This window comes from Pleurodeles waltl, chromosome 7, assembly GCF_031143425.1.
Source record: "Pleurodeles waltl isolate 20211129_DDA chromosome 7, aPleWal1.hap1.20221129, whole genome shotgun sequence".
NCBI lineage: Eukaryota > Metazoa > Chordata > Amphibia > Caudata > Salamandridae > Pleurodeles > Pleurodeles waltl.
The window spans coordinates 147,463,040-147,476,719 of record NC_090446.1 but is presented as its reverse complement, the minus strand read 5'-3'; positions in this window follow the sequence as shown (position 1 = coordinate 147,476,719).

The following is a 13,680-nucleotide window of genomic DNA, read 5'->3' as shown; positions in this document are numbered from 1 at the left end:
TTTTCAGCTTGCAGCCGAAGAAAGAAGGAATCTCCCTTGGGGTGAAGGAGTCACTCCTCTGTTTCTGCAGGCACCAACTGCAACGAGGACGGGCTGCGTCGATCCCCTCTCCTGCTGAGCTGCGTGGTCCTGCATGACAGGTGGTGGACTGAAGTGGTCCTTACTGTCCTCTTTTCCAGTTTTCCAACTTTGGTGGAGGTAAGACCTTGTCTTCCCAAGCAAGACAGTACCCCCTGGAACCACGTCTTTTGCAGCTGCCAAGGTTTGTTGGCATCCTTCCTCTATGATCTTCATGCATCTTGAAGATCCAGCCCCCAGCACTTTGTCCTGCAACGCACAGCTCCTGAGAGGTTCTCCGGCAGCATGGGAGCCTTTCTTGTAGTGCTGCGTAGGACTCTTCTGCAACTTTACTGTCCCCATAGGTGGGGAATCAACTTTCACATTCCACTTTCTTAGTTTCTGGTATGTGCTCCCCAGGCCCATTTCCAACTATTGTGATTTTCACTAATTGGACTTTTTTTCTAACTGCTTTTATGCCTATTTCTGCATACTAGTGTATATAATTTGTGTATTACTTACCTCCTAAGGGAGTATAGACTCTATGGTATTTTTGGTATTTGTGTCACCGAAATAAAGTGCCTTTATTTTTGTAACACTGAGTGTTTTCTTTCAGGTGTGTGAGTACTGTGTGACTACAGTGGCATTGCTTGAGCTTTGCATGTCTCCTAGATACGCCTTGGCTTCTCATCCACAGCTACCTCTAGAGAGCCTGGCTTCTAGACAATGACTACACTACACTAATAAGTGATAACTGGACCTGGTATAAGGTGTAAGTACCATAGGTACCCACTAGACACCAGGCCTGCCTTCTACAGCCATCAAATCAGGTCCATAAATGTTTCCCTCAAGGGTAGCATTGTCTCCATAATACAGGATTTCTTTGAGGAGGTTAGTTTTCCTTCTCCTCTGCCGGCAACAGTACTTCAAGGACCTTTGGTGCCTTGCCTGTAACCGGTGTGAATGAAGCAGCTTCCTCTATGAGAAATCTGCAAGGACAATGTGGAGCCACCTCATTTTTTAAATCTGTTTTTATTGATTTTCTATTAAACAACAGCAGATCACAATGCAATAACAGTTGCCATACAAATGTTTTGTAGGGTTACTTCAGTGTAGGATGGAGTGACATGATTATATGTAAAACAGGTTTATTTCCCACAATGAATACTTACAGTAAGTCGTCATCTGAGAGACAGTGAAGGAAAAAGTAAAGGCAGAATCAATTAATAAAATATGCAATTTGGAATATGTGAGTGTAGGAAAGTTCCTTTTTCTGGCATGGTTACCCCCACTTTTGGCTATTCTTAGACTGTTTTAACTGGGATCCTCCTAACCAGGACCCCAGTGATTGTGCTCTCTCATCTAAATTTGGTTGCCTTGGTACTCTTTAGACCCCACAATTGGCATACTGGTGTACCCCTGTAAGTCTCAAGTATATGGTACTTAGGTATCAGGGGTATTGGTACAGCAGGGGTCCCCCATGGGGTGAAGCATGTATTATGCCACCCATGAGAGTACATACAAACTGTGTCAGCAGGCCTGTCACTTGCAGCCTGCGTGAAAAGGTGCATGCACACTTTCACTGCTAGTCACGACACCAGGTCACTGTTCACCCCTATTGTAGGTCCTTCCAGCCCTAAGGCCAGAGTGCAGGTCCCTGTGTGTGTGGGCACCTCTACAGGAGCAGAGGTGCCCCTGCAACTCCAGTTCCATTTCCCTGGACTTCGTAAGTCCGGGGAAGCCATTTTAGCTATGTAGTGGCCATAAATCACTATCTATGGCCCAGCTACATAACGGTAACTCTGAACCTAGGCATGTTTGGTATCAAACATGTTAGAATCATAACCCCATACTGATGCCAGTATTAACAGCATGATCCCATGCACTTTGGGGTTCCTTAGAGGACCCGCCAGTATTGCTGTTACCAGTCTTTCAGGGTCTGCGAGCAGCCCGTGCTGCTGCAGACCCTCAGATAGAAGTCTGCCCTCCTGCAGCTTGACCAGCTCAAGGAGGGAAAGGAAGAACAAAGAATGTCCTGTGGGAGAGGGGTGCAACCCCCTCTTCCTTGGAAGTAGGTGTTACAAGGCTGGGGAGGGGTAGCCTCCTCACACCACTGGTTTGCTTTGAAGTGCACATTTGGTGCCCTCCTTGCATAATCCAGTTTTCACCAGTCCAAGGACCCCCGGTTCCTGCTCTGGTGCAAAACTGCACAAAGGAAAGGAGAGTGATCACTCCCCTGTCCATCACCACCTCAGAGGTGGTGTCCAGAGTGCCTCCATGTAGGAGGCTGGACTGGCTTGTAGTGAGTACCAAGGGGTACTTGCACCTTGCACCAGGCCCAGTTATCCCTTATTAGTGTATAGGGTGTCTAGCAGCTTAGGCTGATAGATAATGGTAGCTTAGCAGAGCAGCTTAGGCTGAACTAGGAGACGTGTGAAGCTACTACAGTACCACTTAGTGTCATATGCACAATATCATAAGAAAACACAATACACAGTTATACTAAAAATAAAGGTACTTTATTTTTATGACAATATTGTAGGAGGCTGGACTGGCTTGTAGTGAGTACCAAGGGGTACTTGCACCTTGCACCAGGCCCAGTTATCCCTTATTAGTGTATAGGGTGTCTAGCAGCTTAGGCTGATAGATAATGGTAGCTTAGCAGAGCAGCTTAGGCTGAACTAGGAGACGTGTGAAGCTACTACAGTACCACTTAGTGTCATATGCCATAAGAAAACACAATACACAGTTATACTAAAAATAAAGGTACTTTATTTTTATGACAATATGCCAAAGTATCTTAGAGTGTACCCTCAGTGAGAGGATAGGAAATATACACAAGATATATATACACAATAGCAAAAATATGCAGTATAGTCTTAGAAAACAGTGCAAACAATGTATAGTTACAATAGGATGCAATGGGGAAACATAGGGATAGGGGCAACACAAACCATATACTCCAAAAGTGGAATGCGAACCACGAATGGACCCCAAACCTATGTGACCTTGTAGAGGGTCGCTGGGACTATTAGAAAATAGTGAGAGTTAGAAAAATAACCCTCCCCAAGACCCTGAAAAGTGAGTGCAAAGTGCACTAAAGTTCCCGTAAGGACAAAATAGTCGTGTTAGAGGAATAATGCAAGAAAGACACAAACCAGCAATGCAACAACTGTGGATTTCCAATCTAGGGTACCTGTGGAACAAGGGGACCAAGTCCAAAAGTCACAAGCAAGTCGGAGATGGGCAGATGCCCAGGAAATGCCAGCTGCGGGTGCAAAGAAGCTTCGACTGGACAGAAGAAGCTGAGGTTTCTGCAGGAACGAAAAGGGCTAGAGACTTCCCCTTTGGTGGACAGATTTCTCTCGTCTTGGAGAGTCGTGCAGAAGTGTTTTCCCGCCGAAAGGACGCCAACAAGCCTTTCTAGACGCAAATCATGCCTTTGGCGTTTTTGGACGCTGCTGGGGCCCAGGAGGGACCAGGAGGTCGCAAATTGGACCTGAAGAGAGAGGGGACGTCGTGCAAGACAAAGAGCCCTCACTGAAGCAGGTAGCACCCGGAGAAGTGCCAGAAACAGGCACTACGAGGATGCGTGAAATGGTGCTCGCCGAAGTTGCACAAAGGAGTCCCACGTCGCCGGAGACCAACTTAGAAAGTCGTGCAATGCAGGTTAGAGTGCCGTGGACCCAGGCTTGGCTGTGCACGAAAGATTTCCGCCGGAAGTGCACAGGGGCCGGAGTAGCTGCAAAGTCGCGGTTCCCAGCAATGCAGCCCAGCGAGGTGAGGCAAGGACTTACCTCCACCAAACTTGGGCTGAAGAGTCACTGGACTGTGGGGGTCACTTGGACAGCATCGCTGGATTCGAGGGACCTCGCTCGTCGGGCTGAGAGGAGACCCAAGGGACCGGTAATGCAGCTTTTTGGTGCCTGCGGTTGCAGGGGGAAGATTCCGTCGACCCACAGGAGATTTCTTCGGAGCTTCTGGTGCAGAGAGGAGGCAGACTACCCCCACAGCATGCACAAGCAGGAAAACAGTCGAGAAGGCAGCAGGATCAGCGTTACAGAGTTGCAGTAGTCGTCTTTGCTACTATGTTGCAGGTTTGCTGGCTTCCAGCGCGGTCAGCGGTCGATTCCTTATCAGAAGGTGAAGAGAGAGATGCAGAGGAACTCGGCTGAGCTCATGCATTCATTATCTAAAGTTTCCCCAGAGACAGAGACCCTAAATAGCCAGAAAAGAGGGTTTGGCTACCTAGGAGAGAGGAAAGGCTACTAACACCTGAAGGAGCCTATCACAAGGAGTCTCTGACGTCACCTGGTGGCACTGGCCACTCAGAGCAGTCCAGTGTGCCAGCAGCACCTCTGTTTCCAAGATGGCAGAGGTCTGGAGCACACTGGAGGAGCTCTGGACACCTCCCAGGGGAGGTGCAGGTCAGGGGAGTGGTCACTCCCCTTTCCTTTGTCCAGTTTCGCGCCAGAGCAGGGGCTAAGGGGTCCCTGAACCGGTGTAGACTGGCTTATGCAGAATTGGGCACATCTGTGCCCAACAAAGCATTTCCAGAGGCTGGGGGAGGCTACTCCTCCCCTGCCTTCACACCCTTTTCCAAAGGGAGAGGGTGTCACACCCTCTCTCAGAGGAAGTTCTTTGTTCTGCCATCCTGGGCCAGGCCTGGCTGGACCCCAGGAGGGCAGCTGCCTGTCTGAGGGGTTGGCAGCAGCAGCAGCTGCAGTGAAACCCCAGGAAGGGCAGTCTGGCAGTACCAGGGTCTGTGCTACAGACCACTGGGATCATGGAATTGTACCAACAATGCCAGGATGGCATAGAGGGGGCAATTCCATGATCATAGACATGTTACATGGCCATATTCGGAGTTACCATGGTGAAGCTACATATAGGTAGTGACCTATATGTAGTGCACGCGTGTAATGGTGTCCCCGCACTCACAAAGTTCAGTGAATTGGCTCTGAACAATGTGGGGGCATCTTGGCTAGTACCAGGGTGCCCTCACACTAAGTAACTTTGCACCTAACCTTTACCAGGTAAAGGTTAGACATATAGGTGACTTATAAGTTGCTTAAGTGCAGTGTAAAATGGCTGTGAAATAACGTGGACGTTATTTCACTCAGGCTGCAGTGGCAGGCCTGTGTAAGAATTGTCTGAGCTCCCTATGGGTGGCAAAAGAAATGCTGCAGCCCATAGGGATCTCCTGGAACCCCAATACCCTGGGTACCTCAGTACCATATACTAGGGAATTATAAGGGTGTTCCAGTAAGCCAATGTAAATTGGTAAAAATGGTCACTAGCCTGTCAGTGACAATTTGGAAAGAAATGAGAGAGCATAACCACTGAGGTTCTGATTAGCAGAGCCTCAGTGAGACAGTTAGTCACTACACAGGTAACACAATCAGGCACACTTATGAGCACTGGGGCCCTGGGTTACCAGGGTCCCAGTGACACATACAACTAAAACAACATATATACAGTGAAAAATGGGGGTAACATGCCAGGCAAGATGGTACTTTCCTACACAACCCCCCCCCAAACGAAGGACAATAAGACTAGCCATTACCTGATGAGTCTTCATTGTCTAAGTGGAAATATCTGGAGAGTCCATCTGCATTGGAGTGGTTACTCCCAGGTCTATGTTCCACTGTATAGTCCATTCCCTGTAGGGATATGAACCACCTCAACAATTTAGGATTTTCACCTTTCATTTGTTTTAGCCAAAGTAGAGGTTTGTGGTCTGTCTGAACAATGAAGTGAGTGCCAAACAGGTATGGCCTCAACTTCTTCAGAGCCCAGACCACAGCAAAGGCCTCCCTCTCAATGGCAGACCAACGCTTTTCTCTAGGGGTCAACCTCCTACTAATAAAAGCAACAGGTTGATCCTGGCCCTCAGAATTAAGTTGTGATAGGACTGCCCCTACTCCTAATTCAGATGCATCAGTTTGGACATAGAATTTTTTAGAGTAACAAGGGCTTTTCAGGACAGGTGCAGAGCACATGGCCTGCTTCAGCTCCTCAGAAGCTTTCTGACAGCTTGCTGTCCATAATACCTTTTTAGGCATTTTCTTGGAAATGAGGTCATTAAGAGGGGCTGCAATGGAGCCATAGTTCTTAATGAACCACCTGTAATACCCAGTGAGGCCTAGGAAGGCTCTCACCTGAGTCTGAGTGGTAGGGGGAACCCAATCAATAATTGTTTGGATTTTCCCCTGAAGTGGTGCAATCTGTTCCCCACCAACAAGGTGTCCCAGATAAACCACCTTACCCTGCCCTATCTGGCACTTTGAAGCCTTGATAGTGAGGCCTGCCTTTTGCAGGGCCTCCAAAACTTTCCATAGGTGGACCAGGTGATCATCCCAGCTGGAGCTAAAGACAGCTATATCGTCCAAATATGCTGCACTGAAAGCTTCCAGCCCTTGCAGGACTGTGTTCACCAACCTCTGAAAAGTGGCAGGTGCATTTTTCAAACCAAAAGGCATTACAGTAAACTGGTAATGTCCTCCAATGGTAGAAAATGCAGTCTTAGGTTTAGCATCTTCTGACAATTTGATCTGCCAATACCCTGCAGTCAAATCAAAAGTGCTTAGATACTTGGCAGATGCCAGTGTATCTATGAGCTCATCTGCCCTGGGTATAGGGTGAGCATCAGTTTTGGTTACCAAGTTGAGACCTCTATAGTCTACACAAAACCGCATTTCTTTCTTTCCATCTTTAGAATTGGGTTTTGGTACCAGTACCACAGGAGAAGCCCATGGACTGTCAGAGTGCTCAACCACTCCTAGTTCCAACATTTTCTGAACTTCTTGCTTTATGCAGTCCCTGACATGGTCAGGCTGCCTATAGATCTTACTTTTGACAGGTAAACTGTCTCCAGTATCTATAGTGTGCTCACACCAAGAAGTGGTGCCTGGCACAGTAGAGAAGAGTTCTGAAAATTGTCCTAGGAGATTTATGCAATTATCTTTCTGCTCAGCAGTAAGACAATCAGCCAAAACTACCCCTTCCACAAGAGCATCTTGTTCTGTGGAAGAGAAGAGATCAGGTAGAGGATCACTGTCTTCTTCCTGTCCCTCATCTGTTGCCATGAGCAGGGTGAGATCAGCCCTGTCATAGTAGGGTTTCAGGCGGTTGACATGGAGCACCCTAAGGGGACTCCTGGCAGTGCCTAAGTCAACCAAGTAGGTGACTTCACCCTTCTTTTCAACAATTGTGTGGGGTCCACTCCATTTATCTTGGAGTGCTCTTGGGGCCACAGGCTCCAAGACCCACACTTTCTGCCCTGGTTGGTACTGAACCAAAACAGCCTTCTGATCATGCCATTGCTTCTGGAGCTCTTGGCTGGCCTGAAGGTTTTTACTGGCCTTTTTCATGTACTCAGCCATCCTTGATCTGAGGCCAAGTACATAATCCACAATATCCTGCTTAGGAGCTTTTAAAGGTTGTTCCCAACCCTCCTTTACAAGTGTGAGTGGACCCCTAACAGGGTGTCCAAAAAGAAGTTCAAAGGGGCTGAAGCCCACTCCTTTCTGGGGTACCTCCCTGTAGGCAAAAAGGAGGCATGGTAGAAGGATATCCCATCTCCTGCGGAGTTTTTCAGGGAGTCCCATAATCATGCCTTTGAGAGTTTTATTAAATCTCTCCACCAGTCCATTTGTTTGTGGATGATAGGGTGTTGTGAACTTGTACGTTACACCACACTCCTTCCACATGGCCTTTAAGTATGCAGACATGAAATTGCTTCCCCTGTCTGATACCACTTCCTTTGGGAAGCCCACTCTGGAAAATATTCCCAGGAGGGCCTTTGCCACTGCAGGAGCTGTAGTGGTCCTTAAAGGAATAGCTTCAGGATATCTTGTGGCATGGTCCACTACCACTAAGATAAACCTATTGCCTGAAGCAGTAGGAGGGTCAAGGGGGCCAACTATGTCAACCCCTGCCCTTTCAAAGGGAACCCCAACCACAGGTAGTGGGATAAGGGGTGCCTTTGGAGTGCCACCTGTCTTGCCACTGGCTTGACAGGTTTCACAGGACTTACAAAATTCCTTTGTGTCCTCAGACATCCTAGGCCAATGAAACAATGGTACCAATCTGTCCCAAGTTTTCATTTGACCCAGGTGCCCAGCTAAGGGAATGTCATGTGCCAGTGTTAGGAGGAACTTTCTGTACTCCTGAGGAATCACTAATCTCCTCCAGGTTTAGGATCCCTATGCTCAGTGTACAAGAGGTTGTCCTCCCAGTAAACTCTGTGAGAGTCACTGACATCCCCATTAGCCTGTTTGACAGCTTGCTGTCTGAGACCCTCTAATGTGGGACAGGTTTGCTGTGCCACACTCAGCTCCTCTCTGGCAGGCCCCCCTTCACCCAAAAGCTCAGCAGTGTCTGCTTCCAGCTCCTCTGGTGTAGGTTCTGCACAGGGAGGGAATTCTTCTTCCTCAGAAGTAGAATCCACTGTAGAGGGAGGGATAGTAGGAAGTGGTTTGCTTCTACTAGCCCTAGCTTTAGGGAGCACTTGGTCCATTGTTCCAGGATCCAAGCTTCCCTGTCCTTTTTGCTTTTTGGCCTGAGCCCTTGTCAAAGCAAAAATATGCCCTGGGATGCCCAGCATTGCTGCATGGGCCTCCAATTCCACATCTGACCAAGCTGATGTCTCCAAATCATTCCCTAATAGACAGTCTACAGGTAAATCTGAAGCTACCACAACTTTCTTTGGACCAGTTACCCCCCCCCCCAGTTGAGATTTACAACAGCCATGGGGTGGCTTTGTGTTATGTTGTGAGCATCGGTTACTTGGTACTGGTGTCCAAGTATGTGTTGTTCAGGGTGCACCAGTTTCTCAATCACCATTGTGACACTGGCACCTGTGTCCCTGTAGGCCTGGACCTCAACACCATTTATTAGGGTTAGTTGCTTGTTCTTCTCCAAGTTATGGGGGCAAGCAACCAAAGTGGCTAAATCAATAGCCCCTTCAGAGACTAAAGTAGCCTCTGTGGTCTCCCTAATCAGACCAACCCCAACTAAATTACCAAAAGTGAGCCCAGCTACTCCCTTGGATTGGCTATTAGTAGGTTTGCTCCCACCACCACTGCTATTAGTAGGGACACTAGGTGTAGCAGTAGGGGTTGTAGTGGTAGGAGCTGTGGTGCCTTTCTTTGGACAACTGGGATCTGTTGTCCAATGGCCTTTTATTTTACATAAATAGCACCATGGTTTCTTTTCCTTGTTCTGATTAAAGGAGGATTTGGGCCCACCACCCCCACCAGAGTGTTTTTGTGGGCCTGATGAAGACTCATTTTTAGATTTGTCCCCACCCTTGTCAGAAGACTTACCATCCTTCTTTTTGTTGCCATCTTTGTCACCCCCTGTATGAACTTTTCTGTTCACTCTTGTTCTGACCCATTTGTCTGCCTTCTTTCCCAATTCTTGGGGAGAGGTCAGATCAGAGTCCACCAAGTACTGGTGCAACAAATCAGACACACAATTATTAAGAATATGCTCTCTCAGGATTAAGTTATACAGGCTGTCATAATCAGTAACTTTACTGCCATGTAACCACCCCTCCAAGGCCTTCACTGCCTGGTCAATGAAATCAACCCAGTCTTGTGAAGACTCCTTTTTGGTCTCTCTGAACTTTATCCTGTACTGTTCAGTGGTTAAGCCATAACCATCCAGGAGTGCATTCTTAAGAACTTGGAAATTATTAGCATCATTTTCTTTTACAGTAAGGAGCCTATCCCTACCTTTTCCAGTAAATGATAGCCATAGGATAGTAGCCCACTGCTTTTGAGGGACATCCTGTACAGCACAGGCCCTCTCAAGTGCAGCAAACCACTTGTTAATGTCATCCCCCTCCTTATAAGGGGGAACTATCTTGTGCAGATTCCTGGAATCATGCTCTTTTGCAGGATGACTATGGGGAATACTGCTGCTGCCACCATGGGTATCTAAACCCAACTTCTGTCTTTCCCTCTCTATTTCTAAAGACTGTCTATCCAAATCCAGCTGTTGCTTCTTGAGCTTCAGTCTGGTTTGTTCCACTCTCAATCTATTGAGCTCCCTTTCTAACAATCTGTCATCAGGGTGGGTGGGAGGGACATTTCTAGATACAGAGGTATGATGGGAATGAACAGAAGGAGACCTGTCCCTTACAGAGGGCACCCTAACAGCTTGTCTACAAGCATAATGTGAGAGCACACCATCAGTATGGTGTGATTCAACCTCTGTACCAACTATGCTAGACTGTCTAGTAATGGGCAGGCTGAGAAGTTTCTTTCCTGAACCTTTTCCTGGGGGAGTCCCTGGATCAGATTGAGAACCATTAGCTACTTTTTCTACAGATTGGGCACTTATGGCCTTATCCTGTTCTCTAAGCATGTTAAGTAACAGTTCCAAGGAAGGATTTTTCCCTACACTCAAACCTCTCTCTATACAGAGACTCCTTGCTCTTTTCCAGCTAAGGTTGTCATATGCAAGTTTGGACAGATCAACACTTTGGCCTGTGCCAGACATTTTTTTGAGAGAGCTAAAGTGATAGAAAAAGAGAAAAAAGTTTTCAGAACTTTTTGGAAAGACAGAAAAAAACTTTTTAAACTTTTAAGAACTTTTTTGAAAGTTTAGAAGTACTTTTCAGCACTTAGAAAAGAGTGAAAAGAGGAAATGCAAAACTTTTTGGCTATGTGTATATACATTGACCTTGTTTTGTATATTTTTCTCTTATGAAAAGTACAATGACAAGAGTGGTAAGTAGTCTCAAGCACTTATCCCACCACTGCACAACCAATGTAGGAGGCTGGACTGGCTTGTAGTGAGTACCAAGGGGTACTTGCACCTTGCACCAGGCCCAGTTATCCCTTATTAGTGTATAGGGTGTCTAGCAGCTTAGGCTGATAGATAATGGTAGCTTAGCAGAGCAGCTTAGGCTGAACTAGGAGACGTGTGAAGCTACTACAGTACCACTTAGTGTCATATGCACAATATCATAAGAAAACACAATACACAGTTATACTAAAAATAAAGGTACTTTATTTTTATGACAATATGCCAAAGTATCTTAGAGTGTACCCTCAGTGAGAGGATAGGAAATATACACAAGATATATATACACAATAGCAAAAATATGCAGTATAGTCTTAGAAAACAGTGCAAACAATGTATAGTTACAATAGGATGCAATGGGGAAACATAGGGATAGGGGCAACACAAACCATATACTCCAAAAGTGGAATGCGAACCACGAATGGACCCCAAACCTATGTGACCTTGTAGAGGGTCGCTGGGACTATTAGAAAATAGTGAGAGTTAGAAAAATAACCCTCCCCAAGACCCTGAAAAGTGAGTGCAAAGTGCACTAAAGTTCCCCTAAGGACAAAATAGTCGTGTTAGAGGAATAATGCAAGAAAGACACAAACCAGCAATGCAACAACTGTGGATTTCCAATCTAGGGTACCTGTGGAACAAGGGGACCAAGTCCAAAAGTCACAAGCAAGTCGGAGATGGGCAGATGCCCAGGAAATGCCAGCTGCGGGTGCAAAGAAGCTTCGACTGGACAGAAGAAGCTGAGGTTTCTGCAGGAACGAAAAGGGCTAGAGACTTCCCCTTTGGTGGACAGATCCCTCTCGCCATGGAGAGTCGTGCAGAAGTGTTTTTCCGCCGAAAGGACGCCAACAAGCCTTTCTAGACGCAAATCGTGCGTTTGGCGTTTTTGGACGCTGCTGGGGCCCAGGAGAGACCAGGAGGTCGCAAATTGGACCTGAAGAGAGAAGGGACGTCGAGCAAGACAAGGAGCCCTCACTGAAGCAGGTAGCACCCGGAGAAGTGCCAGAAACAGGCACTACGAGGATGCGTGAAACGGTGCTCGCCGAAGTTGCACAAAGGAGTCCCACGTCGCCGGAGACCAACTTAGAAAGTCGTGCAATGCAGGTTAGAGTGCCGTGGACCCAGGCTTGGCTGTGCACGAAGGATTTCTGCCGGAAGTGCACAGGGGCCGGAGTAGCTGCAAAGTCGCGGTTCCCAGCAATGCAGCCCAGCGAGGTGAGGCAAGGACTTACCTCCACCAAACTTGGGCTGAAGAGTCACTGGACTGTGGGGGTCACTTGGACAGCATCGCTGGATTCGAGGGACCTCGCTCGTCGGGCTGAGAGGAGACCCAAGGGACCGGTAATGCAGCTTTTTGGTGCCTGCGGTTGCAGGGGGAAGATTCCGTCGACCCACGGGAGATTTCTTCGGAGCTTCTGGTGCAGAGAGGAGGCAGACTACCCCCACAGCATGCACAAGCAGGAAAACAGTCGAGAAGGCGGCAGGATCAGCGTTACAGAGTTGCAGTAGTCGTCTTTGCTACTATGTTGCAGGTTTGCAGGCTTCCAGCGCGGTCAGCGGTCGATTCCTTATCAGAAGGTGAAGAGAGAGATGCAGAGGAACTCGGCTGAGCTCATGCATTCGTTATCTAAAGTTTCCCCAGAGACAGAGACCCTAAATAGCCAGAAAAGAGGGTTTGTCTACCTAGGAGAGAGGAAAGGCTACTAACACCTGAAGGAGCCTATCACAAGGAGTCTCTGACGTCACCTGGTGGCACTGGCCACTCAGAGCAGTTCAGTGTGCCAGCAGCACCTCTGTTTCCAAGATGGCAGAGGTCTGGAGCACACTGGAGGAGCTCTGGACACCTCCCAGGGGAGGTGCAGGTCAGGGGAGTGGTCACTCCCCTTTCCTTTGTCCAGTTTTGCGCCAGAGCAGGGGCTAAGGGGTCCCTGAACCGGTGTAGACTGGCTTATGCAGAATTGGGCACATCTGTGCCCAACAAAGCATTTCCAGAGGCTGGGGGAGGCTACTCCTCCCCTGCCTTCACACCCTTTTCCAAAGGGAGAGGGTGTCACACCCTCTCTCAGAGGAAGTTCTTTGTTCTGCCATCCTGGGCCAGGCCTGGCTGGACCCCAGGAGGGCAGCTGCCTGTCTGAGGGGTTGGCAGCAGCAGCAGCTGCAGTGAAACCCCAGGAAGGGCAGTCTGGCAGTACCAGGGTCTGTGCTACAGACCACTGGGATCATGGAATTGTACCAACAATGCCAGGATGGCATAGAGGGGGCAATTCCATGATCATAGACATGTTACATGGCCATATTCGGAGTTACCATGGTGAAGCTACATATAGGTAGTGACCTATATGTAGTGCACGCGTGTAATGGTGTCCCCGCACTCACAAAGTTCAGTGAATTGGCTCTGAACAATGTGGGGGCATCTTGGCTAGTGCCAGGGTGCCCTCACACTAAGTAACTTTGCACCTAACCTTTACCAGGTAAAGGTTAGACATATAGGTGACTTATAAGTTGCTTAAGTGCAGTGTAAAATGGCTGTGAAATAACGTGGACGTTATTTCACTCAGGCTGCAGTGGCAGGCCTGTGTAAGAATTGTCAGAGCTCCCTATGGGTGGCAAAAGAAATGCTGCAGCCCATAGGGATCTCCTGGAACCCCAATACCCTGGGTACCTCAGTACCATATACTAGGGAATTATAAGGGTGTTCCAGTAAGCCAATGTAAATTGGTAAAAATGGTCACTAGCCTGTCAGTGACAACTTGGAAAGAAATGAGAGAGCATAACCACTGAGGTTCTGATTAGCAGAGCCTCAGTGAG